We start from the raw sequence: 18994 nt of genomic DNA, 5'->3' as shown, positions 1-18994 counted from the left end.
TCACTCACTTTAGCCAGTCCAGTATCTCAGTACAAATAGCCAGGATAGGCTGATCACCTAAAATCTCATCATGACATATAACTCAGCTTTGCCTACTCTTAGTTTTCTCTCCTCTCAGATTGGAAGGCTGAAGGGTAGAGCACTAAACAGCTCCCAAACTGTCCTTATTAAAGGGCTAGGGTCTGGACTTTCTGGTAACTCTACTTTCCAACAGCAACTGCACACACATTGGGTACCTCCTGATTCCTCCCTTCAGGTTTCCTTTTGTATGCTCTCTTCCTTGTTAAGATTGTAAGCTCCATAAGGACAGGGACTTTCTTATTATGTATATCCCCAGCTCTTAGGCCAGGGGTGGGGAACCTGCAGCCTTGAGGCCACATGTGTCCCTCTAGGTCCTCAAGTGCAGCCCTTTGAATGCAAACTTCACAGAAGAACATTAAAGGATTTATTCTGTGAAGTTTGGATTTAGTCAAGGGGCTGCCTTGGCTCATCCTCACCGTTCACTTTATTTTTTCTCATGGTTAGAAGAGGGAAAAAGAAGGGGAGGGAAAGAGAGAGAAAGGGAACGAAAGAAGGAAAAAGAGGAAAGGAGGGATGGATAGAGAGACAGGAACAAGAAGAAGGGGGAGAGAGAGAGAGAAAGAGAAAGGGAGGGAGGCAACCACAGCAGCTGCAACATATGGAAGTTGCTTTCCAGGAGACTGACTCTAAGCCTTGGAATGGTTGGGGTTCTTGCTTTTCCTGGCATGCAGCTCAGTATATTAGGAGTATCCAACAGAGAGTGTCTGAATTTTGGCTTCTTGGAGAAACCACTGGAACAACAGTAGATCTACTCCATTCTCTTTTTCTCCTTTTGTTTTATCCTCCTGAAATATAACAGGGCTCATTTCTCAGGATTTCTTTGCTATTTAAATTCTTTGCATACTTATTTATATTTTTAACAGTGTTTTGTGATATAAAGATAAGAAAAGTTTAAGGGCATCCTGAGGTTTTTGTCTTTTTTTTTTTTTTTTGCGGTAGAGAGTGGGACTGGAAAGGCCAGAGTAGTCTGTTACTGATGTGACTACATTTACCTGGTAGGGACCTGACTCTGTCAACTTAGCAATCAACATCTTGCCTAGGTGCTTGGAACATTTTATCAAAAATACTTCTAAATTTAATTTGTAAATATTCTTAAACATTTGCTTAACTTTTTTTTTTAAGCTTTTCAGAGAAAGGAAGCCATGTGGACCTTGGTCCTCATAACCCCCCCCCCCCCCCCACCTAATCTCATTATCTCTAAGCAAACAAACTTGGTCACTTTGCATCAGAGAAATTGAATTTGGAGTACAGAGACCTCAAGAGAAGGTCATGCCCAGAGCCTGCCCAATGGGTGCAGATACGTGTGGTCAATCCTGCCATTTTCCCCAAAGAGAGAAGGTATGTATGAAAAATGCTCCATATCGGAACTGCTCTGCACAGTGACCTCCTCTGAATAAAACTGTGATAGAGCAACTTAACCTTTCACGGCCTCATTTTCCTCACTTGGAGAGGGTTGGAGTCCTTTAAGGCACCTATCACCTCTAAATCTGTGATATTTTGCACTTAGTAGATGTATCCTGAAAATTCGAGGTTGAAAATATTTTCCCCTTTATTACATGTAATTTTTATTGCATCATGATCTGAAAATGATGCATTTATTATTTCTGCCTTTCTGTTCTAAATCACTATTGATTAGAGATTATTGATTAGACAAATGCAACTTAAAACACCTCTGAGGTACCATATCACACATATCAGATTGGCTAACATGACAAAACAGGAAAATGATAAATGTTGGAGATGTGGGATAATTGAAACACTGGTGGAGTTGTGAACTGATCCAACCATTCTGGAGAGCAATTTGGAATTATGCCCAAACGCCTATAAAACTGTGTATACCCTTTGACCCAGCAATGCCACTTTTAGGTCTGTATCCCAAAGAGATCATACAAACGGGAAAAGGACCCACATGTACAGAAATACTTTTGACAGCTCTTTTTGTGGTGGCCAAGGATTGGAAATTAAGGGGATCCCAATCAATTAGTGAATGGCTGAACAAGTCGTGGTATATGAATGTAGTGGAATACTATTGTTCCATAAGAAATGACGAGCAGGTGAATTCCAGAAAAACCTGGAAAGATTTACATGAATTGATGCTGAGTGAAGTGAGCAGAACCAGAACAGTGTACACAGCAACAGTAACATTGTGCAATGAATAACTCTGATTGACTTACCTCTCCTAAGCAATGCAGGGCTCTAAGACAACTCTAAAAGATCATGATGGAAAATGCTGTCCACATCCAGAAAAAGAACTATCAAGTTTTGAACGCAGATCAAAGCATTATATTCTCTCTCTCTCTCTCTCTCTCTCTCTCTCTCTCTCTCTCTCTCAGTTCTCTCTCCTCTCCTCCCTCCCCCCCCTCTCTCTTTCTTTCTTTCTTTCTTCTTTTCTTCTCTCTCCTTTCTTTTTCCTTTCCTCTCTCCCCTTCCTATCTTTTCTCTCCTTTCTCCTATTCTCTCTCCTCTCTTTTTCCTTTCCTCTCTCATTCTCTCTTATCTTCTCTTATTCTCTTTCTCTTTTTTCTTCTTCTCTTTTATTCTCCCTTTCCTCTCTCTCCTTCTCTCTCTCCCCTTCCTTCTCTCTCTCTCTCTCTCTCTCTCTCTCTCTCTCTCTCTCTCTCTCTCTCTCTCTCTCTCTCTCTTTTGGTTTCTTCATTCTCATGGTTCCTTCCCATTGGTTCTAATTCTTCTTTACAACATGACTCATGTGAAAATGTTTAATATATATGTATAGGTAGACCCTATATCAGATTGCATGCTGTCTTGGGATGGAGGGAAGGGAGAAAATTTGGAACTCAAAATCTTATGGAAGTGAATGTTGAAAACTAAAAATAAATTAATATTAAATCTCAAAGAGAAAACTTTTATAACTTTCTTTTGTGTTTGATATCATGGCAGTGATTTCTTTGTTTTGATCATTATCCTCATCTCAAAAAGCATCCCTGCAATTACCCTCTTAGTTTTCTCTTTAGGAAGCTCATATATACTTTATAGGAAGAAATGCATACTTGATCCTTTTTAAGGCCCTTCCACCTGTTGCCCATTCCTTCTGAATACCTGAGACTTGCTTCCATATGTATCTCACCTATTTGTAGCACTTCTCTATTTCTACTGGCTTCCTCCTTTCAAGAATACACAGACTCAAGCAATATTGATTTAAAAGCCCCATAAACTGCAAGGAGGATAAGGAGGATAGGAACTGTGTGAAGAGCTCTTTGTAACACAAGCTGTCAAAGGTTTAGGTGAATTGGGAGGCTGAAGGATAGGCCAGGGTACAGTAGGCCTTAAAACTCAAATATACTCTCATAGTACAAGAGTGTAAGAAAATCGCTTTATCATACCCTGCCTCATTCAATCTGTCACCACTGAACTTTTCCCACTAATAACCTTACTTTCACATCTCATTAACCCTTTCCTGGACTTTTTTTTTTTTGTGAATTTCTGACCCAGAGCCTGCCTACACCCCACTCACCAGGGATATCTGGTTCTGGCCCTTTTAGTTCTTATTCCTACATCTGGAACAGAACACTACCCACTACCCAGCCAAGTTCTGCACCTGACTATACCATCTAGGAGCTGAAGCAAATGAGGGCAGTATAGAAGCTTGATTTAGATATGGAAGGTTGGGATGCAGCAAGCATTTAGGAAGCAGTATGCTTATGCTGGCTGCTAAGGGGGTCATAAAAGAAATCTAAGCCATGGCTTCTGATTTCAAGTCTTTTATAATCTAATGATGGAGACAAAACCAACACACATGAAATATTTAAAGAATAGTACTTAGAGAGTTATTAACAGTTAGAGGACCCTCTAAGTAGGCTTTTCACACAGCTCCAGAACTGCACTAAATAGGCTTTTCACACAGCTAAAGGATGCAGGGCACTGAATCAAAAACCTTTTTACTTTCCAGTGAAAGGCAAATATATCAGCTTCTTTAAATTACCAAATACATCAACTACAGGCATAGGATCAAATTGTTATTCTTCCCTCTCCCCCACTCCAGAATAGCTACCTACAAAACCAAAGTTACTCATCACTACTTTTAGCATCTTAGAGATAAGTTTAAATGAATACTTTCAGTCGTTGCCTCACCACCAGAGCAATATATACATGGATCACAGAAAAGCATCTGGGAGAGCAGCTGTTTCCTTTCAAACCCAGACTCCCCCCCCAAAAAAGCCTAGAATTTTAACAACTTCCTTCAACTCCCTCTATGCAAAAATTTATCTACTTTTGTGATATTCATGTGCTTCAAAACTCCCAGCAAGGGTAAAAGAAAGAGAGAAAGAGAGAGAGAGAGAGAGAGAGAGAGATAATTGCTTAGAATTTGACTTAACACTTTATTGTTCTCATTTGATTGTCTTGTAGGCTTCTGAAAAAGGCCCTTTGCCTCAAAGTCCCATCATACTGGAGTAATTAATTCTGGGGTCTCCTTACAGAAGTTATTTGGGTGCCTCTTGATGAAAAGAAAAAAAAATATTAAACTACTGACAACAAAGCCAAGAAGAAAGCTTAACAGAGCTGCAATTCATTTTCATAAAATAGTTCTAGGGAAAAGGAATGAGAGTAAAATCAAAATGGTACATTCACACAAGAGGCAGCCTGAGATGGTATAAAGAACTAAAATATTCAAGTAAGGAGACTCCAAACCATAGTAGCTACAAGTAAGGCTTACTGCCTATAAAGGTTATTTGTAAACATATACATAAAAGAGGCTGGAAGGGAGGCATGGAGAGATATCTGGAAACTTGCTAATCCTTGTCCAAGGGACACTGTGATTCCTGATTGGTTTGAAGTAGGAGAAGAGGTCATGAGGCAAGCTACCTAGTTCTCATCTGAAAGAAGGTACACCAGAATAGAATCATATCTCTCTGTCTCCCCTTTACCCAATGTGGTTGGGCTGCAGGCATGATTTTTAGGTTCAAAAGCAGCTAATTTCCCTGGCAGCTATCCATCAAAGTGGTAACTCTTAGTTCACACTGGTTTGATGCCTCCACATGAAATGCTAGTTACACAGAATACTATTATAAACAGTGAATAGCGAATGAATCCATTTATCCAAACAGAGAGTAAACAAGTCAGAAAAGTTCTACAGATCAAAATGTGCTGGAAAATACAGAAGAGTTAATCAGCTTTTTAAGTGGGATTAAGAAGAATCTTGTCCCAACGAAGAGAGGCCCCCAATCTCACCAAAGAGGAAATTCTCTAGGGAAGTAAACAGGAAATCAGAGACATGTTGAGATGGGACCCCTAGATAGATAGACAGATAGACAGACAGACAGATAGATAGATAGATAGATAGATAGATAGATAGATAGATAAATAGATAGATAGATAGATGGATAGATAGCTCTCCTTCCCAAAATATCTCTCTCTGTGTCTCTTTCCAATTGCCCCTCCACATGATAATTTAGAACCACATATTCTATCTTGAAGAGATAGGAAGAACGTCTTTCCTCTCCAAAGCTCTCACACTAACTCTGCCCCTCACACAATCAGCATTCTCTCTAACAATATGGAATCACATTCTACAGGCAGCAAATGACACAGGAAGGACCCTCCCCCAAACATCTTAGTTGGAAGTCCGCTTACATATGGGACCATAGATAAATGACTCAACTTCTCTGAATCTTAGTTTTGCTCCTTTTAAAAATGGAGATAATGAAACTTTCATGACCTACTCCCAGAGGATTGTTATCAGGAAAGTACTTTGTGAATATTAAGGTGCTATATAGGATGTCCCCAAAGCCTTGCTGTAATTTTAAGATTTAATAGATGAAATCACCATTAAGATTACCCTGAGATACACTGTATAAGTATGAATCATTAATTTTTTATGTACTTTCTTCAGATGTGTGTATTATATATATACACACACACACACATATATATAATGATTAGCACAGCATCTGGCACACAGTGGGCACTTAACAAAATGTTTATTGACTGGCATATGGGTCATGGGACAGGTACCCTATTCCTGAGCATGACAAGCTGGGAACTGAGTTGTGGCTTCTTGTCTGGTTCCCATGGTTATTGCTTGCATGCAGTTAATGGAATAGACAATAAAGCCCCTCTGTACTTATCTGTACTGAAAAAAGCAGCCTTTGGTGGGAAACAAGTCAATTGAAAACACCACAGGTATTCAATTTGCATGTTCCTTAATTATATGTCAGATTTAAATCTCTCATAACCTGTTTCTTTCCCCTGGAGACAACTGCCATTGCTATGTTGCAAGGAGGAAGTTTTAAAAAATGTTTACAAATAAGTTTAAGTGTTGTAATTGGTTAAAGAAAAACAGTTGTTAATGCATATCACTTAATACTGTCAAGGAAATAGAACAATTACAAAGCTAGAAATGATTTTGGGGAACATAAAAGTGTTAACGTATCTAGAAGATATCTGAATATGATATGCACATGTAGAAACACAAACACTGGTCTGATAGGGGATCAAACCACAGTGTAATGGATCATTACCTGGAAGTGTTCTTATGGCTGAAGCCAGGAGTTTGGAGCTTTGAAATCCAGTTCCTGTTTCCAGATGTACTTGTGTGACCTCGGACAAATCACTTAAACTCTGCCTGAGTGTAAATGAGGAATAATTTAATGGCTGACCCCTCCTAGCCTCACTAAGCTGTTCTGAGGGATGATTTATTAAACTCTTTCAGATTCTTGAGTGTAAAGCTCTAAATGAAAATAGTAGCACGGGACACCTTTCTCCATCATGCACAAAGGCACCTTCCCTGCACTGGACTATATTACATTGTTTAACACTCACATGATACAGATTCCAGTATGCAGACACGACACCCTTTCCCTTAGCACAACAGAAGGTTCTTCTCCAAACTCCCATCAGGCCCTATAATCGCTTCTCTTGGGAACCTTCTGCTATCACAAGATGAGATGCTGTGCTGTGGGATTTATAGGCTGGTCTCTTTCACTTCCTTGGACAGTCACCCTCCTCTGCTATGTCAACATGGAGACTTTCTCAGCTCCCATGGACTGTTATCCTGCTTATGCAGATGACTCCCAAATCAATATTCCCAGCCCTAACTTTCTGCTAAGCTACATTCACACATGTCACCACCTGTCTTCTGGACATATTAAACTGGATATGCAATATATAAGACATGTATTTTAAACTCAAAGTGTTCAAAACAGAATTCTATATTTTCTCACAACCCTGCTCTTTTTCCAAATTCACCTATTATTACTTGTTATTGTCATGGGTACCACCATCCTCACAGACACCAATACTCATATCCTCAATATCATTTTTGAATCTTCCTTTCACAACTTCACCTGTATATTTTCCTTTCTCTATTCAAACACCACCACATTAGTTTAGGCCCCCATCGCCTCTGCCCTGGACCACTGTAATAGCTTTCTAAATATTCTCGCTGCCACAAGTCTCCTCCACTCAAATCAATCTTACACTCACCTATCAGGATGATTACACTAAAATACAGGTCTGGCCTTGCCATTCCCCGGCTCAATCAGCTCCAGAGGCTCAGTGTGCCACACAGCAAATATAAATTCCACTGTATGGCAACTGAAGCTCTTCATAAATTATCTTCCTCCTTTGTTTTTATCTTACATTTCACTCCTTCCATGTATGCTATGCTCCAACAATGTCAGCCTACCTGAAGATGTTGAATAGGACATTCCATTTTCGATCTCCATGTCTTTGCACTGGATATCTTCCAAGCCTGGAATGCTCTACCCCTCACCACCTCCTCCTGGATACCCTGTCATGCTTTCAGACTCAGCTCAAATCATTCCTTCTTCAGATGGCTTTTCCAGGTTTTCCTCCAAACCTCCAGATGGAATGTCTTCCCACTAAGAGTACCTTCCATTTCCAATGCATTTATCTTGGCTCAACTGAGATAATCTTCGTAAAACATTTAGGATAGTGCCTGGCACATAGTAGGCACTTAATAAATGCTTGTTCCCTTCTCCCCTTACATTTCATTACCTAGCTACTTGCATGCTTTCTCCCTCAACAGAACATAAGCTCTTTGAGCACAAGAAGTTCTTTTATCCTTCACTGGGTTATAGCATGGATAAAATAAGATGACAGATTTGAAAGATGCTTTGGAAATTTAAAATGGTTTTACAAATGAATAAAAACAAATGCTTTTGGATTCAGACCAGTCTAATAACAAGAGAAGGGTAAACTGGTTCTAAATTACATAACTGCCAATCATTATCATCATCATCTTTTTCTTTTCTTAGAAAAAGAATTCCTTCTTCTTCCCAAAGAACTATGTGTAATTGTGTTACTGATTTTTCTAAAGGAGAGGGGGAAGGGCATCTTTGGAGAATGGGACCTCATTTCCTGTGTATACAAAGAAAGGAAGTCACTGCTGCCAAGGAAGTCATGATCTAATGAAGGAGACAACATGCAAGCAATTAGGTACAAACAAGAATGAATTGGGGATAATCCCAAAGGGATGGACTAGCATTAAAGGGGACAAGTAAAGCTTCCTTGTAAAAGGTGGGGTGTTAGCAAGGAATTAAAGGGAGCTGGGGTATCCAGAAGATATGGGGAGATGAGGGGGTGGCAATCAGTGAAAATGCACGGTCAGGAGATAGAAAGTCATGTGTGAGGAACATCAAAGAGACCAGTGTCTCTAGATCTCAGATAAGAGATAAAGTATGACAAGAATGCAAAGGGGGGAGGGTGGGGAGAGTTTATGAAGGGTTTTGGAAAACAAAAAGTGGAGTATTTTGTACTTGACGCTGGAAGTGATAATGAACCACTGGAATTTATTGAATTGGGAGACTCAATAAATGATCAGGAGATCAGACCTGCACATTAAGATCAGTTTGATGGCTAAGTGGAGGAAGGACTGGAGTGGGAAGAGACTTGCAGAAGGCACACCAACCAGCAGGCTATTACAGGATTACCCAGGTATGAGGTGATGAGGGCCTGCACCAGGGGCATGGCAACATCAGGGGAAAGACAGGGGCAAATATGAGTGATGTTTGGATGTTGCAATGACAGGACGTGAATGTCGCACACTGAATGAGGAGAGATGGAGGAGTTGCAGATGACACACAGGTTGTGAGTCTGAGTGATTGTGAGGATGGTGGTGGAACTGACAGTAGTATGAAAGTACAGAAATTTGTAGGGCCTGTGGGGAGAGGGAAAGGCAACGAGCTTAGTTTTTGAAATGTTGCGCTCAAGACGTCTAAGGTACATCTAGTTCAAAATGTCTAATAAACAGTTGGAAAAGTGAGAATGGAGGTCAAGAGAGAAATTAGGGCTGGATAAGTAGATATGAAAACGATTAGCATAGAGATGTTAATTGAATCCTTGGGAGCTGACGACATTCACAATTAAGCAAGGGCTGCCCACTGTGGGTAGTTTGCTGGCAGTGAGCAGTGTTGGTGCTGGAGGTGATGGCATGCTATTTCTCTCAAAGAACTAATCCCTTTGGTCAAGGGTACAAGAGTCATGTTATGTCCTCTTCAATGCTTTTTATAAATAGAAATCCTGCCACACTTCTCTATATTTCCAGGGGAATCAGAATGACCAAATTAATTCACTAGGGAAACACAGCTGTATCCCTCAGCCCACCCCTCTGCAATCACTATTTACCTGTATACCTCACTTCTCTCCTATATTTCATGTAATCACCAAGGATTGCTGTTCTCTCATCTCAATATATTAACTGGATGGCTGAGTGCACAGAATTCACTTCTGAATCAGCACAAAAATGAAACGTCAGAGAGAGGAAACAGAAAAGGATTGTAGAGCTTGTGCTGCCCACATGAATGCTAGGAAATCAAGTCATTTAGACAACTTAGGAGGCAAAACTGAAATAGTATTCTTGAATGCAAGTCAGTAAAAGATTGGCCAACATACAAAACCCCATTCATCATATTCCCTACCAATATCTATTAATTGTTTTCATATTTAAATGCCAAGAACCAACCATGACAAATATGGAGAAACATAAATAGGAGGGAGAGGGAGAGGGAGATTTCAGGCATGTGTTAAATTACTGCTAGCTTCTGGTGCTCTCTGCAGAATCAGAAGGGCAAGTACCAAAAAGAAGAGAAATCAATCATGTTTGGTTCAAGTCCCCACAACTTATAAAACAGAATTTGAGCTGAGTTAATGAAATATATATTTAATACATTTTATCTTCCTGTTTGAAGTGGGCTATGTGACATTAGTCCTACATGAGGGAAAATAGAATCCTTGAGAGTAGGAAGCAATAAATTGACTAAACAATACTCTTTCAAGAAATATGCTCTAAAAATAATCTCTCTACATGGTAATATTGCCTTTTCTTGGTGGCTTTTCTCCCACGGATTGGGATGGGGGAAGTAGGGAATTGACTGATCTTTTCCTTTACTTTTTCCCAGTTAAAATCCTTTCGAATATCTTAAGCTGAGCTCACCTGTCACATCCTATAGGTATCCAAAAAGTCTTAGTGAATAACAAAAAAGAACACAGCTAAAATTAAAGAGAAAGTAGGAAATTGGTGGAAAAAAAATTTTTCTCTGATAAACATCTCATTTCTGAAATATATAGGAAATTGAGTCAAATTACAAAAATAAGAGTAATTCTGCAACTGATAAATAGTCAAGGGAAATAAATAGGCAGTTTTCAGAAGAAATCAAAGCTATCAATAGCCATAAAAAAAAAGCTCTAAAATAATTAGAGCCTTATAATAATTGGAGACATTTCTCATAGTTCTATTTTCTATTGCAGTATTCTTCCAATATTTCATCCTACTAAAATCCAAATCACCTTTGTTCCATATTATCTTCTAGGGAAAAGAAATAGTCTGGTTTAAACTAAGAATGAAAATATGGCATCAATTTTGAAAGTGAAATTGGTAATGAGGCCACCTGAAGCTCCAACAAGCCAGAGCATACCTTAGAAGAACCGAGTATAAAAATAAAAACACTTGAAGTAGAAAGCATCATATAATATAATTTATGATGATGATATCAAGTAGTATTGCCTGTCTTTGGGAAAGGAACTTGGTACTTGGATAGGTGCGCAGGATAGGATTTGTGTTGAGACATTTCTTTTTGCCAAAATAAAAAGATAAAATTTATCAATGATATTTTAAATTGATTTGGGAGTGGGAATCTCTTTAATGTACTCCATAGTAAAGACTTATGAAATGAATTCATTTAGCCTAACTATGACTTTCTATTCATTCCTCAATGTACCTTTTTCTAGTTGTCCAAAGCCATTTTATTTATTTAAAACCTATTTCCCTCCAGCCACAAAATTAAACAGAAAAAGATTGTGCTATCAGTCACTTATATTTTGGTACAAATTCAATCCCACAAGTGCCTCTCCCAGGAAAATTTAAGTCTTTTATTCATAATTATGGAATAAAACAATTTACCAATTAGAAAAATTTTTTAAAAAATAGAGCCATTCTAGACATTAGTAGAGAGGGTATTTTTTTTTTAAAAGGCATTCTCTTTGACCCAAAATTCATACTGAATATAATGCAAGTCATAACACAACTATACTTTAGTTATTATGGGATACCTGAGGGAAAATGCAGTGTTATGAGAGTCTTTTTATTTCTCTTCCTATGTTCCTTCAACCCATTAAACCCTTGTGAATTATATGAGTCTGGGGAGGAGGAGGTGGACTGAGCTAGCTGATCTGGTCTGGTCTTGGCAACTGAAAATCTGGTCCTAAGTTTGGATACATACAGAATGCATAAATTCTTCAAAGTGTCTTAGGAATGCTACTTAATGGCTTATGGGTGACAACTGTCTAGTATAGTGAGTGACTAACAAAGGATGCTTTCTATTTGTTTTTCAGATAGAAACTCACATAGCAAAGCAGACTATCCCTGATTTAGACAGGAAATATTGATCTAACAATTTGGAAGCATCCTTTCAGTCTTTAAAGAAAGTGGTTTTTGCAGGTAGGAATCGAATTTCTAAAAAGGAAAAAAAGGAAAAAAATAGAGGTATTAACTCATAACTCATAAAGTGTTTATAGCCCAAGTGGGTATAGTAGGTGTGCTGAACTATGCCTGCTCACTAGAATGAATTTCAGAGTTACAAAGATGTAGAAAAAGGATCCAAGAACAGCGTTCCCATAAACGTCAACATTAGCAGGCACTGTGCTTTCATGGATGCTGGAATTGTCACATTGTTAGCTTAACATTTAAATGCTCTTCCAGCAAGCTTGGATAGAAATCTTAAGCAGGTATTATGACAAAGTTTTAGAATGATAGTACATAAGGACAAAAACTGTTGTTAAACTTGATTTCCATGTTAATTTTAGTATTCAATACTGCTCCACCTGCACTGAGGGCTTTAATTCACTTCTTGTCAATGTTAAGAAATAATTTCATGCTGTCAATTTCCCTCCTATTTTCCACCTTGATTTCTTTGAAGTAACAGGAAGGTGGTGATGATGAATAAGCCACTTGGCATGCATCTGGAATTGTCAAGTTGTTTTAAATAAGAGGTCTGAGCAGTTGACAACTCCAGTTTTTAAAAAACTATTTATTTGGCAAAATTATTGAAAAGTTTGATGCTGGATACTTCAGAATTTGTATTTCTCTTGCTTCACTGCTCACCATCATTAGGTCCTGCCAAAAATCTCTTCCCTTTTTTTTTCATTTTCTTTCTTAAGTTTCTCCTATCTTGCTAGGCCTATTTCTTTTTTCCCTTCTTCTTCTCCTACTCTTTTTTCATTTCAACTAGTTTGTTTGGGACATTTGCCTCCTGCTCATGGAAAAATGACATCCTTTAGTAATGGCAGACTTCTTTAACTCTCTCTACTTGCTTGCTGATGCAAAAGACAGACATCAGACATCCCAAAATTTGAGGTGCTGATCAAAAGCCCCAAAGGAATGTCAATACTTTTCCTGCAACTCTATAGTATGCTTTAATGTTTAATTATTGATTGGTGTAGGAGTCATGCACTAAATCATGTTTAAAGCCATACTTTGATTTCATGGAACGTTTGTTTTTTGTTGTTTCTGTTTGCCTGCTTGCTGCCCAGAGCTATATAAGGCCCCATATACAAACTCTCAAAGACCTATAGCAGTACAGATGATATGAAACTATTTTGGGAATATACAAATAAGAATATTTCTTTAAAGACTGTCAACCTTTCACAAAATTTGTTCTAAGAAAGACAAACAAAATTAGGCTGTGTCCATGTTTAATTTCTCTCACAAACTGGGAGTAACAGTCCAGAAGTGGCTCGATTTGGGAGTTGGAGTGCCCAGTTTATACACCCTTTCAACAAGGGCTGATAATACTCCACCTCCTGACAGAGGAAATACCTCTTCTATCAGATCACCCTCCAACCATACAAGACCACTCTCAACCTTAGGTGATCTAGGCAGAAGAATCTGTCTCCACCCAAGACCCAAGTCTGAGCAGAACACAATGGGCTTCCATTATATAAACTGATATAAAATCAATTCAGGTTTGGGTTGGGTCTAACTAGGATAAGGAGATTCAATGCAATCTCATTGTCAGTAATGTCCTTCTGTTAAGATTAAGGGGTTTAGGGGTACTGAGACCCCAAAATTACAGTACCCGTGTCCTGTCCGAAAGAATTCTATCCAAGTCTTCTTTCAGCCAAAGATAAGGTTTATTAGAACATCTGTCATATTGGGCAGAATCTTAAGAAGTCTGAACATTAGTGAGCTACTGGCTAGATTGTAAGAATCTGAGCCCCTTAATGGAGACAAGATGAACTTATATACATAAAGACTGTGGGAGAGATCTAGGAGTGGCCAAGTAGTTGGAGGAAGGGGTCTAAGGAAAATCTGGATGAGAGTGGCCAGTAAACTGGGTGAAAAGAAGTCCTGGGACCTAGACCATGTGGCCAAGGGAGAATGGAGCCTAGCTAGGATTAAGGGTGGGAAATGGCCAGGGGCCATAAGGAGGTAAGACAATGGAGGGCTAACTGAGAATTGGGAGAATGGGTATAACCAAAATGAAAGGCCAGTTGATGGGATTATAGCCTCAGGTGATGGCCACATGGGAAAGGGTTTTTCCTTTCTGGGGTTCAGATCCCAACCTCATCACTTCTAAAGGACAGACTGAACTTTGGGAGAAGGGGGAGAGAGAGGAGGTTGTGGGGGTTATGTTAATGGGGGTGTTGGAGCTTTGAGTCTCCAAGATACTGATTACTAAGAAAAATCGTTTTTCACAAAATCCAAGCCCAAGGTCCTTAAGAACAAAGACTTAAAATATTTAAAGTCCACATTCTAATCCTGGGCTTCACCTGGTATAGATTTTAAAAGAGAAAAAAGAAGTGTTAGGAATATCCTAGTGCAAGTAGGAGATTTCATCTGTAAATAAAGGAATGCCAGCAGCTTCCATATGTAGGCAATTATTTTCTTTGTATCTTTGTCATTGGTATTCACACTGGTGGGATTAACAGCAGACCCCAATTAAAGGACACCATCTCCTTTCCCTCTCCCAAATAAGGGAGGAATATGCTCACAAATAGAAGTGCTTGAGGCCTTTTAACAACTATGTTCGTGTAGTTTGCCATAATATAAGAGGACAGCTGACTGCACCCAAGATTTCATCCCAATGAATTTTGTTTCTGCTTTGTATGTGGCTTTCCATTTTCCTAGTGTGGCCTCTGACTTGAATAGGATTTCTCTTTCTATTTCTTGCTGTTGGGCTTTGTTGGTAATATACAGAAATGCCGATGGTTTATGTGGGTTTATTTTACAGCCTTCAACTTTGCTAAAGTTGTTTATTATTTCAAGTAGTTTTTTACTAGATTCTCTAGGATTCTCTAAGTATATCACCATGTCATCTGCAAAGAGTGAAAGCTTTGTTTCTTCTTTGCCTATTTCTAATGCCTTCAATTTCTTTTTCTTCTCTTATTGCTAAAGCTAACGTTTCCAGTACAATATTTGAATAACAGTGTTGATAATGGACATCCTTGTTTCATCCCCGATCTTATTGGAAATGCTTCTAGCCTGTCCCCATTACATACAATGCTTGCTGAAGGTTTTAGATAGATGCTATTTATCATTTTAAGGAAGACTCCGTTTATACCTATGCTTTCTAGTGTTTTTAATAGGAATGGGTATTGTATTTTATCAAAAGCTTTTTCTGCATCTATTGAGATGATCATGTGTTTTTTGTTGGTTTTGGTGTTGATATGATCAATGACGCTGAATGTTTTCCTAATATTGAACCAACCCTGCATTCCTGGTATAAATCCTACCTGGTCATAGTGTATTATTCTTGTGATAAGTTGCTTCAGTCTATTTGCTAGTATTTTGTTTAAAATTTTTGCATCTATATTCATTAGAGAAATTGGTCTATAATTTTCTTTCTCTATTTTGACTGTTCCTGGTTTAGGTATCAACACCAGGCCTCTGACTTCAAATCATCCATTTAAGAAGCATTTGTTGAGTGTAGGTAGGGAAAGTGAACAGGAGAGTCTGAATATCTTATTTTGCCTGTAGTGATGTTCTAAACCTCCTAATGTACCTTCCCATCTTTCCACAAGGCTAATATTTTCTTTGTAGCCTTCTTCGAATGATAGTTCTGCATGTTTCTTTGCGATTAAATTTTACTGCATTCACAATTTTGAACCTGACTAACTATATGCCATCCAGTCCCTCTACTAGCTGAGCCCCCCAAACCAGAACGGGAACTTAAAATTCTAATGAGAGATAGCAGTATCTGGTTGAGGCATCATTTCCAGAAGGCCTCTTTTAAAATGTAAATATTTTTTTCCTAGAAAAGGGCAAGAACTCCTTTGTACTCATTAACATGAATGACCTTGTCTTCTTGACTCGTGGACACCTCTCAGAAAGTGGGGCTGTGAAGGAACAGGGCCATAGGGCAGAAGTATGTACTAAGACTTAGAGGATGGAGCTTGGCTGAGCTTTGGAAGTTGCCCAGAGATACTATGTTATGACTTTGAATTCTAAGGTGGTGCTACAGATAGGTTCTTCACAGCCTTCTCTATTATTAAACCTCATGATGTCTACCTTCCCAGATCTCTGGGACACATCCCTTTCTCTCCATTCACACAGTCAACCCTTGCTTCAGTCCATCTACAATTCTCTCTTGGATGACTGCAATAGCCTTCTACCTGGCCTTCCTCCTCCAAACAAGCAGAGTGAATCTATCCCTCACTCTGCTGCCAAGGTGATCTGCAGCTCCTCTAACAGGATTGTGGTCATCTCTTTATATCCTTGGCTTCCTCTAGGACTCAACTCAAGTCCCACCTTCTGCAGGAGGGCCTTTCTAGTCTGGTCTTTACCCCTCCTCCCCCTGCTCCATTAAGATCATGCATGAGTGGGGAACCTGCAGCCTCCAGGCCATGTGGCCCTATAGGTGCTCAAGTATGGCTCTTTGAATCCAAACTTCAGAGAAAAATCCCCTTAACAAAAAGATTTGTTCTGTAAAATGTGGACTCAGTCAAAAGGCTACCCAAAGACCTAAAAGGCCACATGTGGCCTTGAGGCTGCAGGTTTCCCACCCGTATCTGCCTTCCCCACTCAGATTGCTTTCCGTCTATATTCTGCAAGTATCTTCTACGTACCTAATTACATGTTGTCTCCCCCAGTAGAATGTAAGCTTCTAGAGGATAGGGACTATTTTTGACTTTTTTTGCACACCTTGCACTTAGCACAGATCTTGGCTAATGATGAGGCTGAGGAAATGCTTCCTGAGATGAATACTCCCTACCTCTTCAGCCACCCATGTAACTATGAGAATTAACTGAGGTAATCTGTTTTCCTGTGTTTTTGTCTATTAATGTACAAAGCCAAAGACTTCACCCCAACCACAAGCTATCCTCTACACTTTGTTATGATCAGTATCTATAGTTTCTAGCTCATAAAATCAGACACTACTAGACAAGGCTGAGAAAGATCTTAGAGCTAAGTTGTCTAGGCCAGCCCATCATTCTATAAATGAAGATGCTTAGTACTAGAGAAATATACATTCTTTTACAAGGTCAATGAAGTAATGAATGAGAGAGAGAGGGAACAAGAACCTGAGTTTTCTGACTCCAAAGTGTTTTCACTGTTGTCAGGCTACAACTTAAACAGACGAAACGAAACCTTAAATCTAGTGCTAGCTCTGCCATCAACTAGCTTTGTGATCTGAGGCAAGTAACTCACTTAATCTCATGGTCCATTCCACCTCTCTTTGACATGTTCTAAATATTCTTTTTTCTCCACTAGGTTATAACCTGGGTAAAATAAGATGAGAGATGTTAAAGATGCTTTTCAACTCAGAACAGTCTCCTGGATTACAAAGGTAAATGGGCTCTAAAGTGCCAAACACTGACAACATTCTTTCTTTTTTCAGGGTACAACAAGCTCTTCTCAGAGAACTATGTTACAAAATTGCTCTAAGGGAGAGGCAAGGCTAGTTTTGGGGAATAGGACATCAGAGGAAACTGAGAAGATAGGAGTATATGACAAAAGGCAAGCCTCCAAAACCCTTTTCTTTATTCCACTTTGACATTTGGGGGGCTGTGGTGGGAGGCAGAGGGGGAAAAGGGGAAGAGAAATCCTTTTTATTCTCTTTTATGCTCTTGAAACTAAGGATCATGTCAAATCCAGGGCCTTGAAATATAAAGGCATTCAGAAAAGGGAAGCAGTTGTTTTAAGCTGGAAGGTTTTCAAAAAAGCCTCCAATAAGAGCCTCCATCAGTCTCAGCTAAATAACTTAAAAGCCTATCACATACTTATGTGAGCAAAAGGGAACCAAGCCTGGCAGGTCTTTCAAATTCTGATAAGCTTTCTAAAAGTATGTCTTAAAACACTAGCAGTGCCTGCTAATTGTTTCTGAACTATTTCTGAGAATTTTTCAAAAAAATTCTTATGCTCAAAGTGTTATAATTTTTCATTAAATTTCATTTTCCCCAAAATTTTTGAAGCTTTTATATTTCATGAAGAAATCAATTATTTTAGAATATTACTTCAGAAGCCCAGAGACAGTGGGCAGTCTCCTAAAACAGGGAATTCTCTTGCAATCAGTCAAATCAATTTGCTACAAATGTGTGGTGGTATTGCTCTTCCTAGTGAAAGTCTACAATGCTTGAAGGATTTAACTGGAATCAGCATTTATTACATTAAGCTTAATTACATTAAGCCTTTTCATTTGTCAAGTCAGAGTTTAAGGACACGGTTAAGGACTAGTCAAAATAAAATGCAGTGAAACATTTTTTCAACAGATGGCAAAACTTCACAGACTTTGAGTGTTCCTTTATATAAGAATAATGGGTATCCAAGACAGAAATTATGCTGTGGCTTAATGACTCACTTCATAGTCTTTTCTATAGATAATATTATATCATTTTCAATGGGTAAGTTTTGTCTTCAGAACCTTCTACTTCCAGACATGTCTCCATCCTTCCTTGAGTCCTTTGCTTCCTTTTCTCTACTTAATTATTCAGTGTACTCTGGCTTCCAAAAGTTTCCTCTCACAAACGATACTGGGGGCACCTCAATTCACATTTAAAGCCTTACTGATAAAAGATATTACCCTGCACAAATAAATATGCATTAAAAATAATCTTCAAAGGTCAATACTTAACCCAAAGGAATGAATGTATAATAGTGATATTTCAAGAATAAACTGGTGGAGATAAAGGATAATTGGATACAAGGCCTTCCTTCTTTAAATCTTTAAAATCACACCATGTACACGAACATATTCCATTCAAACAGCACACAGACCTTGTCTGCAAAACTGCCAGGTTTTGGTGTTATCATGAAAACACCAGTGAGTGAGTGTGTGTGTGTGTGTGTGTGTGTGTGTGTGTGTGTGTGTGTGAGAGAGAGAGAGAGAGAGAGAGAGAACCCATGTAGAGGAATTATACAAGTATATAACGATGCTGGGAAAAATGAAGCTTGATTCTTTAAACTTTCAAAATGACTTTTAGCATGAATCAAGGAAATCAG

At 38.8% G+C, this 18994-nt stretch overlaps 1 protein-coding gene across 5 annotated transcripts in view; it reads right to left on the bottom strand.

Moving 5' to 3' along the window:
• TPK1 (thiamin pyrophosphokinase 1) overlaps nt 1–18994 on the bottom strand; it is a 475657-nt gene that overhangs the window by 104137 nt on the left and 352526 nt on the right. The window lies entirely within an intron of this gene.

Source organism: Phascolarctos cinereus, unplaced genomic scaffold (genome assembly GCF_003287225.1).
Source record: "Phascolarctos cinereus isolate Bilbo 61053 unplaced genomic scaffold, phaCin_HiC Scaffold_1;HRSCAF=81, whole genome shotgun sequence".
Taxonomy (NCBI): domain Eukaryota; kingdom Metazoa; phylum Chordata; class Mammalia; order Diprotodontia; family Phascolarctidae; genus Phascolarctos; species Phascolarctos cinereus.
The sequence above is the reverse complement of the archived record's forward strand: the minus strand, read 5'-3'. Positions and strand labels throughout refer to the sequence as shown.